We start from the raw sequence: 12,575 nt of genomic DNA, 5'->3' as shown, positions 1-12,575 counted from the left end.
GATCATTTTTCGCCACACTATAATGAAATTTTTTGGCCATTTTTGACGCCTTTCTATACAATAACAATTTTTGACCGCTTTTGATCATTTTTAATGCCATACTATGACATTTTTTTGGCCATTTCATGACCCCTTACTAATAATATGACATATTTTGACCGTTTTTGATCATTTTTAATGCCTTACTATACTTTGACAGTTTTTGACGGCATACTATACTATGACATTTTTTGGCCATTTTTGACCCCTTACTAATAATATGACAATTTTTGACCGCTTTTGATCATTTTTAACGCCATGCTATACTATGACATTTTTTGATGGGTTTTGACACCTTATACTATGACATTTTTTGACCATTCTTCATGCTTTGCTGTATATTACATTTTTTGATGGTTTTTGACACCTTATTATACTATGACTTTTTTTTGACCATTTTTCATGCCTTACTATACTATGGCATTTTTTGGCCATTTTTGACGCCTTACTATACAATAACAATTTTTGACTGCTTTTGATCATTTTTAACGCCATGCTATACTATGACATTTTTTGATGGGTTTTGACACCTTATACTATGACATTTTTTGACCATTCTTCATGCTTTGCTGTATATTACATTTTTTGATGGTTTTTGACATCTTACTATACTATGACTTTTTTTTGACCATTTTTCATGCCTTACTATACTATGGCATTTTTTGGCCATTTTTGACACCTTACTATACATGAAATTTTTTGATGGTTTTTGACGGCATACTATACTATAACATTTTTTGACCATTTTTCATGCCTTACTATACAATGACAATTTTTGACCGCTTTTGATAATTTTTAATGCCATACTATACTTTGACAGTTTTTGACGGCATACTATACTATGACATTTTTTGATGGGTTTTGACACCTTACTCTATATGACATTTTTTGATGGGTTTTGACACTTTACTAATAATAAGACATTTTTTGGCCATTTTTGACCCCTTACTAATAATATGACAATTTTTGACCGCTTTTGATCATTTTTAACACCATACTATACTATGACATTTTTTGGCCATTTTTCATGCCTTACTATATATTACATTTTTTGATGGTTTTTGACACCTTACTATACTATGACATTTTTTGGCCATTTTTGACGCTATACTATACTATGGCATTTTTTGATCATTTTTAACGCCTTACTATATAATAACAATTTTTGACCGCTTTTGATCATTTTTAATGCCATACTATGACATTTTTTGGCCATTTTTGACCCCTTACTAATAATATGACATATTTTGACCGTTTTTGACGGCATACTATACTATGACATTTTTTGGCCATTTTTGACCCCTTACTAATAATATGACAATTTTTGACCGCTTTTGATCATTTTTAACACCATACTATACTATGACATTTTTTGGCCATTTCTGATGCCATACTATACTATGACATTTTTTGACCATTTTTCATGCCTTACTGTATATTACATTTTTTGATGGTTTTTGACACCTTACTATACTATGGCATTTTTTGATCATTTTTAACACCATACTATACTATGACATTTTTTGGCCATTTCTGATGCCATACTATACTATGGCATTTTTTGATCATTTTTAATGCCACACTATACAATGAAATTTTTTGGCCATTTTTGACGCCTTACTATACAGTAACAATTTTTGACTGCTTTTGATCATTTTTAACGCCATGCTATACTATGACATTTTTTGATGGGTTTTGACGCCTTACTATACATGAAATTTTTTGATGGTTTTTGACGGCATACTATACTATAACATTTTTTGGCCATTTTTGACGCCTTACTCTATATGACATTTTTGATGGTTTTTGACGCCTTATTATACTATGACATTTTTTGACAGCATACTATTATGACATTTTTTGGCCATTTTTCATGCCTTACTATACATGAAATTTTTTGACCATTTTTGACCCCTTGCTAATAATATGACAATTTTTGACCACTTTTGATCATTTTTAATGCCATACTATGACATTTTTTGGCCATTTTTGACCCCTTACTAATAATATGACAATTTTTGACCACTTTTGATCATTTTTAACACCATAATATACTATGACATTTTTTGGCCATTTTTGACGCTATACTATACTATGACATTTTTTGATCATTTTTAACACCATACTATACTATGACATTTTTTGGCCATTTTTGACGCCTTACTATACAATAACAATTTTTGACTGCTTTTGATCATTTTTAACGCCATGCTATACTATGACATTTTTTGATGGGTTTTGACATCTTATTATACTATGACATTTTTTGACAGATTTTGACACTTTACTAATAATAAGACATTTTTTGGCCATTTTTGACCCCTTACTAATAATATGACAATTTTTGACCGCTTTTGATCATTTTTAACACCATACTATACTATGACATTTTTTGGCCATTTTTGACGCTATACTATACTATGACATTTTTTGATCATTTTTAACACCATACTATACTATGACATTTTTTGGCCATTTCTGATGCCATACTATACTATGGCATTTTTTGATCATTTTTAACGCCACACTATACAATGAAATTTTTTGGCCATTTTTGACGCCTTACTATACAATAACAATTTTTGACCGCTTTTGATCATTTTTAACGCCATGCTATACTATGACATTTTTTGATGGGTTTTGACACCTTACTCTATATGACATTTTTGATGGTTTTTGACGCCTTATTATACTATGACATTTTTTGGCCATTTTTCATGCCTTACTATACATGAAATTTTTTGATGGTTTTTGACACCTTACTCTATATGACATTTTTGATGGTGTTTGACGCCTTACTATACTATGACATTTTTTGATCATTTTTAACACCATACTATACTATGACATTTTTTGGCCATTTCTGATGCCATACTATACTATGACATTTTTTGACAGCATACTATTATGACATTTTTTGACCATTTTTCATGCCTTACTATACTATGGCATTTTTTGATCATTTTTAACGCCACACTATACAATGAAATTTTTTGGCCATTTTTGACGCCTTACTATACAATAACAATTTTTGACCGCTTTTGATCATTTTTAATGCCATACTATACTTTGACAGTTTTTGACGGCATACTATACTATGACATTTTTTGGCCATTTTTGACCCCTTACTAATAATATGACAATTTTTGACCGCTTTTGATCATTTTTAACACCATACTATACTATGACATTTTTTGGCCATTTTTGACCCCTTACTAATAATATGACATATTTTGACCGTTTTTGATCATTTTTAATGCCTTACTATACTTTGACAGTTTTTGACGGCATACTATACTATGACATTTTTTGGCCATTTTTGACCCCTTACTAATAATATGACAATTTTTGACCGCTTTTGATCATTTTTAACACCATACTATACTATGACATTTTTTGACCATTTTTCATGCCTTACTATACTATGGCATTTTTTGATCATTTTTAACGCCACACTATACAATGAAATTTTTTGGCCATTTTTGACGCCTTACTATACAATAACAATTTTTGACTGCTTTTGATCATTTTTAACGCCATGCTATACTATGACATTTTTTGATGGGTTTTGACATCTTATTATACTATGACATTTTTTGACAGATTTTGACACTTTACTAATAATAAGACATTTTTTGGCCATTTTTGACCCCTTACTAATAATATGACAATTTTTGACCGCTTTTGATCATTTTTAACGCCATGCTATACTATGACATTTTTTGATGGGTTTTGACACCTTACTCTATATGACATTTTTGATGGTGTTTGACGCCTTACTATACTATGACATTTTTTGATCATTTTTAACACCATACTATACTATGACATTTTTTGACAGCATACTATTATGACATTTTTTGACCATTTTTCATGCCTTACTGTATATTACATTTTTTGATGGTTTTTGACACCTTACTATACTATGGCATTTTTTGATCATTTTTAACGCCACACTATACAATGAAATTTTTTGGCCATTTTTGACGCCTTACTATACAATAACAATTTTTGACCGCTTTTGATCATTTTTAATGCCATACTATGACATTTTTTGGCCATTTCTGACCCCTTACTAATAATATGACATATTTTGACCGTTTTTGATCATTTTTAATGCCATGCTATACAATGACATTTTTTGATGGGTTTTGACACCTTACTCTATATGACATTTTTGATGGTTTTTGACGCCTTATTATACTATGACATTTTTTGACAGCATACTATTATGACATTTTTTGGCCATTTTTCATGCCTTACTATACATGAAATTTTTTGATGGTTTTTGACGGCATACTATACTATGACATTTTTTGGCCATTTTTGACCCCTTACTAATAATATGACATTTTTTGACCGCTTTTGATCATTTTTAATGCCTTACTATACTTTGACAGTTTTTGACGGCATACTATACTATGACATTTTTTGGCCATTTTTGACCCCTTGCTAATAATATGACAATTTTTGACCGCTTTTGATCATTTTTAACACCATACTATACTATGACATTTTTTGGCCATTTCTGATGCCATACTATACTATGACATTTTTTGACAGATTTTGACACCTTATTATACTATGACATTTTTTGGCCATTTTTGACCCCTTACTAATAATATGACATATTTTGACCGTTTTTGACCATTTTTCATGCCTTACTATACTATGACATTTTTTTGACCATTTTCGACAGCATACTACTATGACATATTTTGATCATTTTTAATGCCATGCTATACTATGACAATTTTTGATGGTTTTTGACACCTTACTATACTATAACATTTTTTGACCATTTTTCATGCCTTACTATATATTACATTTTTTGATGGTTTTTGACACCTTACTATACTATAACATTTTTTGACCATTTTTCATGCCTTACTATATATTAAATTTTTTGATGGTTTTTGACGCCTTATTATACTATGACATTTTTTGACCCCTTACTATACAATAACAATTTTTGACTGCTTTTGATCATTTTTAACGCCATGCTATACTATGACATTTTTTGGCCATTTTTGACACCTTAATAATAATATGACATATTTTGACCGTTTTAGATCATTTTTAATGCCTTACTATACTTTAACAGTTTTTGACGGCATACTATACTATGACACTTTTTGACCATTTTCGACAGCATACTACTATGACATATTTTGATAATTTTTAACGCCATGCTATACTATGACATTTTTTTTTGACCGTTTGTGACGCCTAAACTACTAAATTTACAGATAGACCCATATTAATGGAAATTACTTTTATACTAAAGATACATTTGACTGTTACATCTTTTTTCTGATATTACAAATGACTTTTAAATTACATTATTCCTGATAAGACAGATTGTTAATACCTTATACCGAATTTTTATATGGTAGATTACATTGTTACAAATTACTTCTGTTACATTGTTTTTGTTTATTTCAGTGACATTTGAGAGACAGTTCAAGTGTCTGTCTTTCCTAATCATATTTTAATAACTGAATAAATTGTTTGTTGATGTGAAGTTTCAGAAATATATTATTGATCTGTTTTTAAATAAATCTATCAAATAAAAATATTTTCTTACCATCACCATGTTGGTGGATCCTGTTGTTTCTGTGGATTCATCTGAAATACATGGGACATTTGTTTAAAATCAGGTTTTTCCAAACACTATTACAACATTAATAAAAAAAAACTATTACTAATGAGGCATAACTAGTCATTATCTTTCTGATACTTAAACAGTAACAGTCACTTCATGTAAATAAACTTCATTAATGGGTTATGTTTTGTTGAGCTATTCAGTCTGAAGATCAAACACTTAAACAATTTAATGCCAGTGCTCTGTATTGGACAGTTGATGTAAACCTGTTTCTGTATTACCTGGAGGCGTCAGTCCTGAATTCCTTCATTATATGAGGAACTCTGTCACTGCAATTGTTGCATGTCTCTTCAATCATGGACCATGTCTCTGTGATTGCAGACGACGTCTTGGCGATCGTGAATAATGTTGTGGACAAAGTGGTGACACCTGGTGGAAAATAAAGAGAAATGTATAAAGGAAAATGATCAATACGCTACTACCTATTCCTCATTGACAGTTTAACTATGAAGACACAGAAATATTCAATATTACAGCTGAACCAGATCATTAGAGGGCTGTTTCAGAAAATGAAGAGTCTATCAACTAATTCAACCCAACCAGTCAAGGCAGATGGCTGCCCAGGCTGAGTCTGGTTCTGCTCGAGGTTTCAGCCTTGAAAGAGGAGTTTTTCCTCTTCACTGTCACCTAGTGCTTGCCTATGGTGGGATTTGTTGGGTCTCTCTCTGAAAATATTACAACATATAGAGTTCGGTGTAGACCTGCTCTATAAGAAGAGCGCCTTAAGATAACTTCTGTCACGATTTGGCTCTAAATAATAAAAGTGAATTGAATTTATCACTGAAGTCAGTGTCAGTGCTCTGTGTTGGACAGTTGATGTAAAGCCGTTTGTGAATTACCTGGAGGCCTCTGTCCTGGTCTCAAAGAACATCTTCATTGTGCAAAGACTCTCTGCGAACGCGGACAATGTCTCTGAGATTATGGACAAAGTCTCTGTGATCATGGACAATGTCTTTGTGATCGTGGGCGATGTCTCTGAGATCATAGACGGTGTCTCTGTGACCATCAACAATGTCTCCATGATCGCGGGCAGTGCCGTCAAATCGGTGACCCCCGTCTCCGCCGATTCTATCGCAAGGTCTCTACGAAGCATGGGACAATGTCTCTGATCAAGGACAACGTCTCTCTCATCTTTGACAAGGTCTCTGCGATCATAGACAATGTATCTGATCGAGGACGATGTCTCCCTCATCCTCGACAATGTCTCTCCGTTCACAGACCACGTCTCTGTGATCATGGATGACGTCTCTGCGATCGTGGACAAAGTGGTGACACCTGGAGGAAATCACAGAGAAACATACAAAGGAAAATGATTAATACACTACTATCTATTCCTCATCAACAGTTTAACCATGAAAACACTGAGAAATATTCAACATTATGTCTTACTATAATGTGACATTTTTGCTTCTGTTTTGGATTACAATTACTTATGCATTGCTTTCATATTACAGATTACTTTTACTGTTGCCTCTAATATTAGATTAATTTTATCATTACATGTTACTTTTCTTATTATGTATTATTTCTAAATTCACAGTTAACTTTTACTGCTGTAAACTACATCTAGTAACAGATTACTTTGACTATTACATTGTACTTCTGCTATGACTAATTACTTTCACATTACTATTAATACAGATTACTTATGCATTATTTTTATATAGCAAATAAATTCTATTATTACACTTTTCTGATACACTGAATACTGAACATAAACAGTTTAATGTCAGTGCTCTGTGTTGGACAGTTGATGTAAAGGTGTTTGTGAATTACCTGGAGGCCTCTGTCCTGGTCTCAAAGAATTTCTTCATTGTACAAAGACACTCTGTGATCGTGGACTACGTCCCTGTGATCGTGGACAAAGTCTCTGAGATTATGGACAAAGTCTCTGTGATCGTGGCCAATGTCTTTGCGATCGTGGACGATGTCTCTGAGATCATAGACGGTGTCTCTGTGACCATCAACAATGTCTCCATGATCGCGGGCAATGCCGTCAAATCGGTGACCCCCGTCTCCGCCGATTCTATCGCAAGGTCTCTACGAAGCATGGGACAATGTCTCAGATCATGGACAACGTCTCTCTCATCTTTGACAAGGTCTCTGTGATCGTGGACAATGTCTCTGATCGAGGACGATGTCTCCCTCATCCTCAACAATGTCTCTCCGATCATGGACCATGTCTCTGTGATCGTGGATGATGTTGTGGATGAAGTGGTGACACCTGGAGGAAATCACAAAGAAACATTCAATAACAATACACTACTGCCTATTCCTCATCAACAGTTTCACCATGAAAACAGAGATAAATATTCAACATTGCAGCTGAACCACAACATTTAACAAACATTAGAGGCTGTTTCAGAAAATGAACAGTTGATTGTCATCACCTCCTGAAGAACCAACAACAACAAATATTTAGGAAAAAGTAAAATGATTATTAATTGTGTGACTATCAACTTATCACTGAAGCAGTCGTATGTTACTGTGAACTGCACAACAGTAATAAGCACTACCAGTTAAGCCAATTTTAGAATGCAGGATTTTAACTTGTGTTGTTTATTATACTTCAGTAAAAGGGCGGTTCAACCTTCCTCTTATTAACACATATTAAAAATGTCTTTTTCATGTTTTGTTTTCGTTTAATGAATAACAACCAAATTTACAAAGGTCTTAACAGCAGCTTGTGTTGATGTAAAGGTGTTAGTGAATTACCTGGAGGCCTCTGTCCTGGTCTCAAAGAATTTCTTCATTGTACAAAGACACTCTGATCGTGGACTACGCCTCTGTGATCGCGGACAATGTCTCTGAGATTATGGACAAAGTCTCTGTGATCATGACCAGTGTCTTTGCGATCGTGGACGATGTCTCTGAGATCATAGACGGCGTCTCTGTGATCATCGACAATGTCTCCGTGATCGCGGGCAATGCCGTCAAATCGGTGACCCCCGTCTCCGCCGATTCTATCGCAAGGTCTCTACGAAGTACGGGACAATGTCTCTGATCATGGACAACATCTCTCTCGTCTTTGACAAGGTCTCTGCGATCGTGGACAATGTCTCTGATCGAGGACGATGTCTCCCTCATCCTCAACAAGGTCTCTCCGATCATGGACCATGTCTCTGCGATCATCGATGTTGTGGATAAAGTGGTGACACCTGGAAGAAATCACAGAGAAACATTCAAAGGAAAATGATCAATACACTACTACCTACTAAAAAGTCAGAGTATTTCTTCCACTACAGGCGGTCGCATACAGAATCAGTATTTCATATTTTAACCTCTTTCTTCTTAACATATTTTTAAAATTTCTTTGTTTTGTGTTTCTCGTTTAATGAATAACAACCAAATTTACAAATGTCTTAACAGCAGCTTATGTGAAAAAGCGTAAGTAAGTAAATGTAGAACTGGTTGTTATACATTGTAAAAATATTTTTTAAAATCACCTTCTGACCAACAGTTAAAATTAACACACTCAACATATGTAGAACTGAGATTGTTTTGTATGATGTAGTCTAGTGTCTAGCCTTGCACATACACATAATTTCCTAATCATTTCTGATCATGTACAATCAAACTAAAGGTAAGAGATTTTTCAATCCCATTTTGACTGATCCTTAACAATAACAATCCAAGACGGAAAATTTAGCATTTGCTGGTTCTGATGTGTTTGATATTGTTTGGTGAGAAGGTGAGGAGAGCTACAGTCAGTTTGTCCACAGACATAACATTGACAATTATCCTGATACATATTTTTTTAAATCAAGAATGTCAAATATTTGCTTGGCGGCAGAGAGAGAAAGGGAAAGAGAGAGAATGAGAGAGAAAGAGTAAAGGAGCGAGGGAGAGACACAGAGAGACAGAGAGCTGATGTTTAAATTCTTCATTTTCTTTGAACTGTACATTGATGAACCATGTAAATAAACTTTAATAATGAGTGAAGTCTTTTTGTGACAGACTGTTCAGACTTGAGATCAACTACTGAAGATATAGAATTTAATGTCAGTGCTCTGTGTTGGACAGTTGATGTAAAGCGGTTTGTGAATTACCTGGCAGACTCAGTCCTGGTTTTGCACATCTTTGTGAGTCATGAACAATGTCTCTGATCGTGGACGATGTCTTCCTCATCCTCGACAATGTGTCTCCAATCATGGACCATATCTCTGTGATCGTGGATGACGTCTCTGCAATCATGGATGATGTCGCGGACAAAGTGGTGACACCTGGAGGAAATCAAAGAGAAACATAGGTAGAAAAATTATCAATACACTACTTCCTATTCCTCAACAGTTTAACCATGAAAACACAAATAAACATTCAACATTACAGCTGAACCACAACCACAATTTAACAAACAGACGAGTGTCTCAGTAAATGGGCTGTTTACTGTCACATATGACAAGAGGAAGCATCTCATGTTTAAGAATCAAGAACAATAAATATTTGGGGAAAATTAACCAAGATTATTATCTCAAATCTTAAATTTCTATATTAACTGTCACCTAATCACTGGAGGAATTGTGTATATTACTGTGAACTGCATAATAAAAACTTTCACTTCAGTCAAGTTTTGAAAGATGGGTTTTAACAGGTGGTATTTTTTTAATTATATGTCAGTCCACAGGCAAAAAATTAACTGACATTTTGCGTTTTAAAAACTTATTATAACTAATACTATTTTCTGACAATTTATAGACATGATTAATCAGCTATTAATATATTCAATATTAAACTCATGAAATATCAACCATTTAAACACAAACTACTGTTACTGTTTTTCAGACTGGGCCTGTTTCGTTTGCACCACAGGTCTACAAAAGACGCACAAAACGACAGAGCCAAAAGAAAAAAACAAACAAACAAAAAAAAAAAAATGGCGTAAAATGATCCCAATGAAATGCTTTACTGCCATACAAAAACACAAAATGGCCACAAAGAAACATTAAATGACCAGGAATAGACACGAAACTACAACGACACACAATATATAATGCAAACAACTACAAAGAAGCAGACGATAAGTAGATGTAAAACAGCCAGCTGTGATAATCAGTCATAATCTGACTTAAAATGACCAAGGTGGAGCACAAAATTTCAAAGAAGCAGTAAAACGTCTGCAAAGTAATTGTAAGTAAATGTAAGAAATGCAAACGGTGGTGTAAACAGACAAACTGACTACTGAACAGTTACCACCCTCCACAACTCATGTCACGGACGCTTTATTCACAGAAACATAAACACACTTTAACCCACGCAAATAAAAACAACGACAAAAAGGAAGCAAGCCCCAAAGGCACTAGAGGATAAGGCTAATGCTAACGCTCGACGCGATTACTTATGTTCGCCATATGCTAATGCTAACACCCAGGTGTAAAACAGCCAAATAGAGACGCGAAATGATATAAAATGACCATAAATAGCCGCAAACCAATGGTAACAACATGATAAACATCATAGATGAAGTTAAAATGACTAGGATGGAACACAAAACGACACAGAGGCGCAAAATGTCGGTAAAGTAAAAACAAATGTAAACAGGTGTTTACGCAGATTACCAAGTTAGTCCACGTTAGGTGCCCAGAACTCATGTCAGTTGCGCCTCAGTCACAGACACACACTTGGCCATGCAAAAAGCGCCTGAAGCTAGAATTAAAATATATCATTACAAGGTAATGCTAATGCTAACGCTCTCCGATAATGTTAACGCTAACCGCTGACTGTTTGCCTTACCTTCATGCCACAAGTGTGTATAACGTCCAGTTTCACTCATGTTCGACAGAGTTTAGCATCCAGACCTCGATAACGACGTTTTCTCATAGTACTAACAAACGGAAACAAATCTTCAAGCATGGTTTGAATCTGTTTTCCGACTTCATTTCTCCGCCTCTCTGCGGCCAATGAGAAGACACGTCGCGGGCAATGACGACTTACGTCAGCTAACGTTGGCAGAATAACGCTGATTGGCCGATCGATTCTGGTCCGCCTAGCAACGGCCTCTGATTGGTCTGAAAATACATCCACCGTAAAGACGGAGGGAAGCCTCAGATGTATTACAAAATCTGGGTTACAGTCTGTGGTTACAGCCATGTGCCAGGCAGATCACACAGATCACATAAACTATCATATGAACATACGATCGAGAACAAAAGCTGACGAGTGACTGACAAATGCAACGCTAAACCAGAAAATCAAAATATCATACCATACCATACCATGTGTGAAAATGAAGGCTCGGCTTTGAGTCATTTATTCAGGTTTACCTTTAATTTTACACATCATACAGTCTATGATCACACAGTGTCCGCTGTAAGATAGCAAGGATCCGAGTTCTCCAGATATACAGTCTCAGACACAACATGACCGCACATAAAGTGCGCGCACACGGCCGTGACGTCACTCAGAGATACATAACTGGCATTTCTGGGCTTTTTCTGTGTTTTTATTATGTTTATTATATTACTATATTTGTTCATCCAACTGAAGAACAGCCTACTGGCAGTTCTGCTCTTTTCCCAGGGCCTGTTGCAGTGGAGTGTGTCTCAGCCACAGAGGCACAGAAGTGTTATAGGCCAACATTACATTGAAAAGTTTGAGAAAAGGCTTGTTTTGTGTGTGTGTGTGTGTGTGTGTGGTTTTTTTTTTTTTTTTTTTGCAAAACTGAAATACTTTTGGCTATGATCTTACTGTTAAGTTCACATTTTGAGAATTAGGCTCATCCAGTTAAGAAACTGTATGTTATGGTGTTAATTGTTAAACTGTGGATAATCATCAACTAGCTATGAAGCATATACAGTATATTGTAGCTATAAAAAGTTTAAAAGGATTCACATTAAGGTCTGAACCAGGGTTACACAATCTATAGTAACACAAA

The 12,575-nt window shown here is 34.6% G+C and overlaps 1 long non-coding RNA gene across 1 annotated transcript in view; it reads right to left on the bottom strand.

Moving 5' to 3' along the window:
• Window positions 1-11,645, bottom strand: part of LOC127142809 (uncharacterized) — a 15,823-nt gene extending 4,178 nt beyond the window's left edge. The window contains exons 1-7 of the long non-coding RNA XR_007813876.1: window positions 11,435-11,645; window positions 9,754-9,927; window positions 8,420-8,862; window positions 7,481-7,928; window positions 6,544-6,979; window positions 5,926-6,073; window positions 5,627-5,667 (exon numbers count right to left, since the gene is read on the bottom strand). This is a non-coding gene — a long non-coding RNA (uncharacterized LOC127142809). The remainder of the gene's footprint in view (window positions 1-5,626; window positions 5,668-5,925; window positions 6,074-6,543; window positions 6,980-7,480; window positions 7,929-8,419; window positions 8,863-9,753; window positions 9,928-11,434) is intronic.
• Window positions 11,646-12,575: the final 930 nt, after the last annotated feature.

The sequence above is a fragment of the Lates calcarifer genome, linkage group LG9, assembly GCF_001640805.2.
Source record: "Lates calcarifer isolate ASB-BC8 linkage group LG9, TLL_Latcal_v3, whole genome shotgun sequence".
NCBI lineage: Eukaryota > Metazoa > Chordata > Actinopteri > Centropomidae > Lates > Lates calcarifer.
Note: the sequence above shows the minus strand (reverse complement) of the source record. Positions and strands in the feature narration are given on the sequence as shown.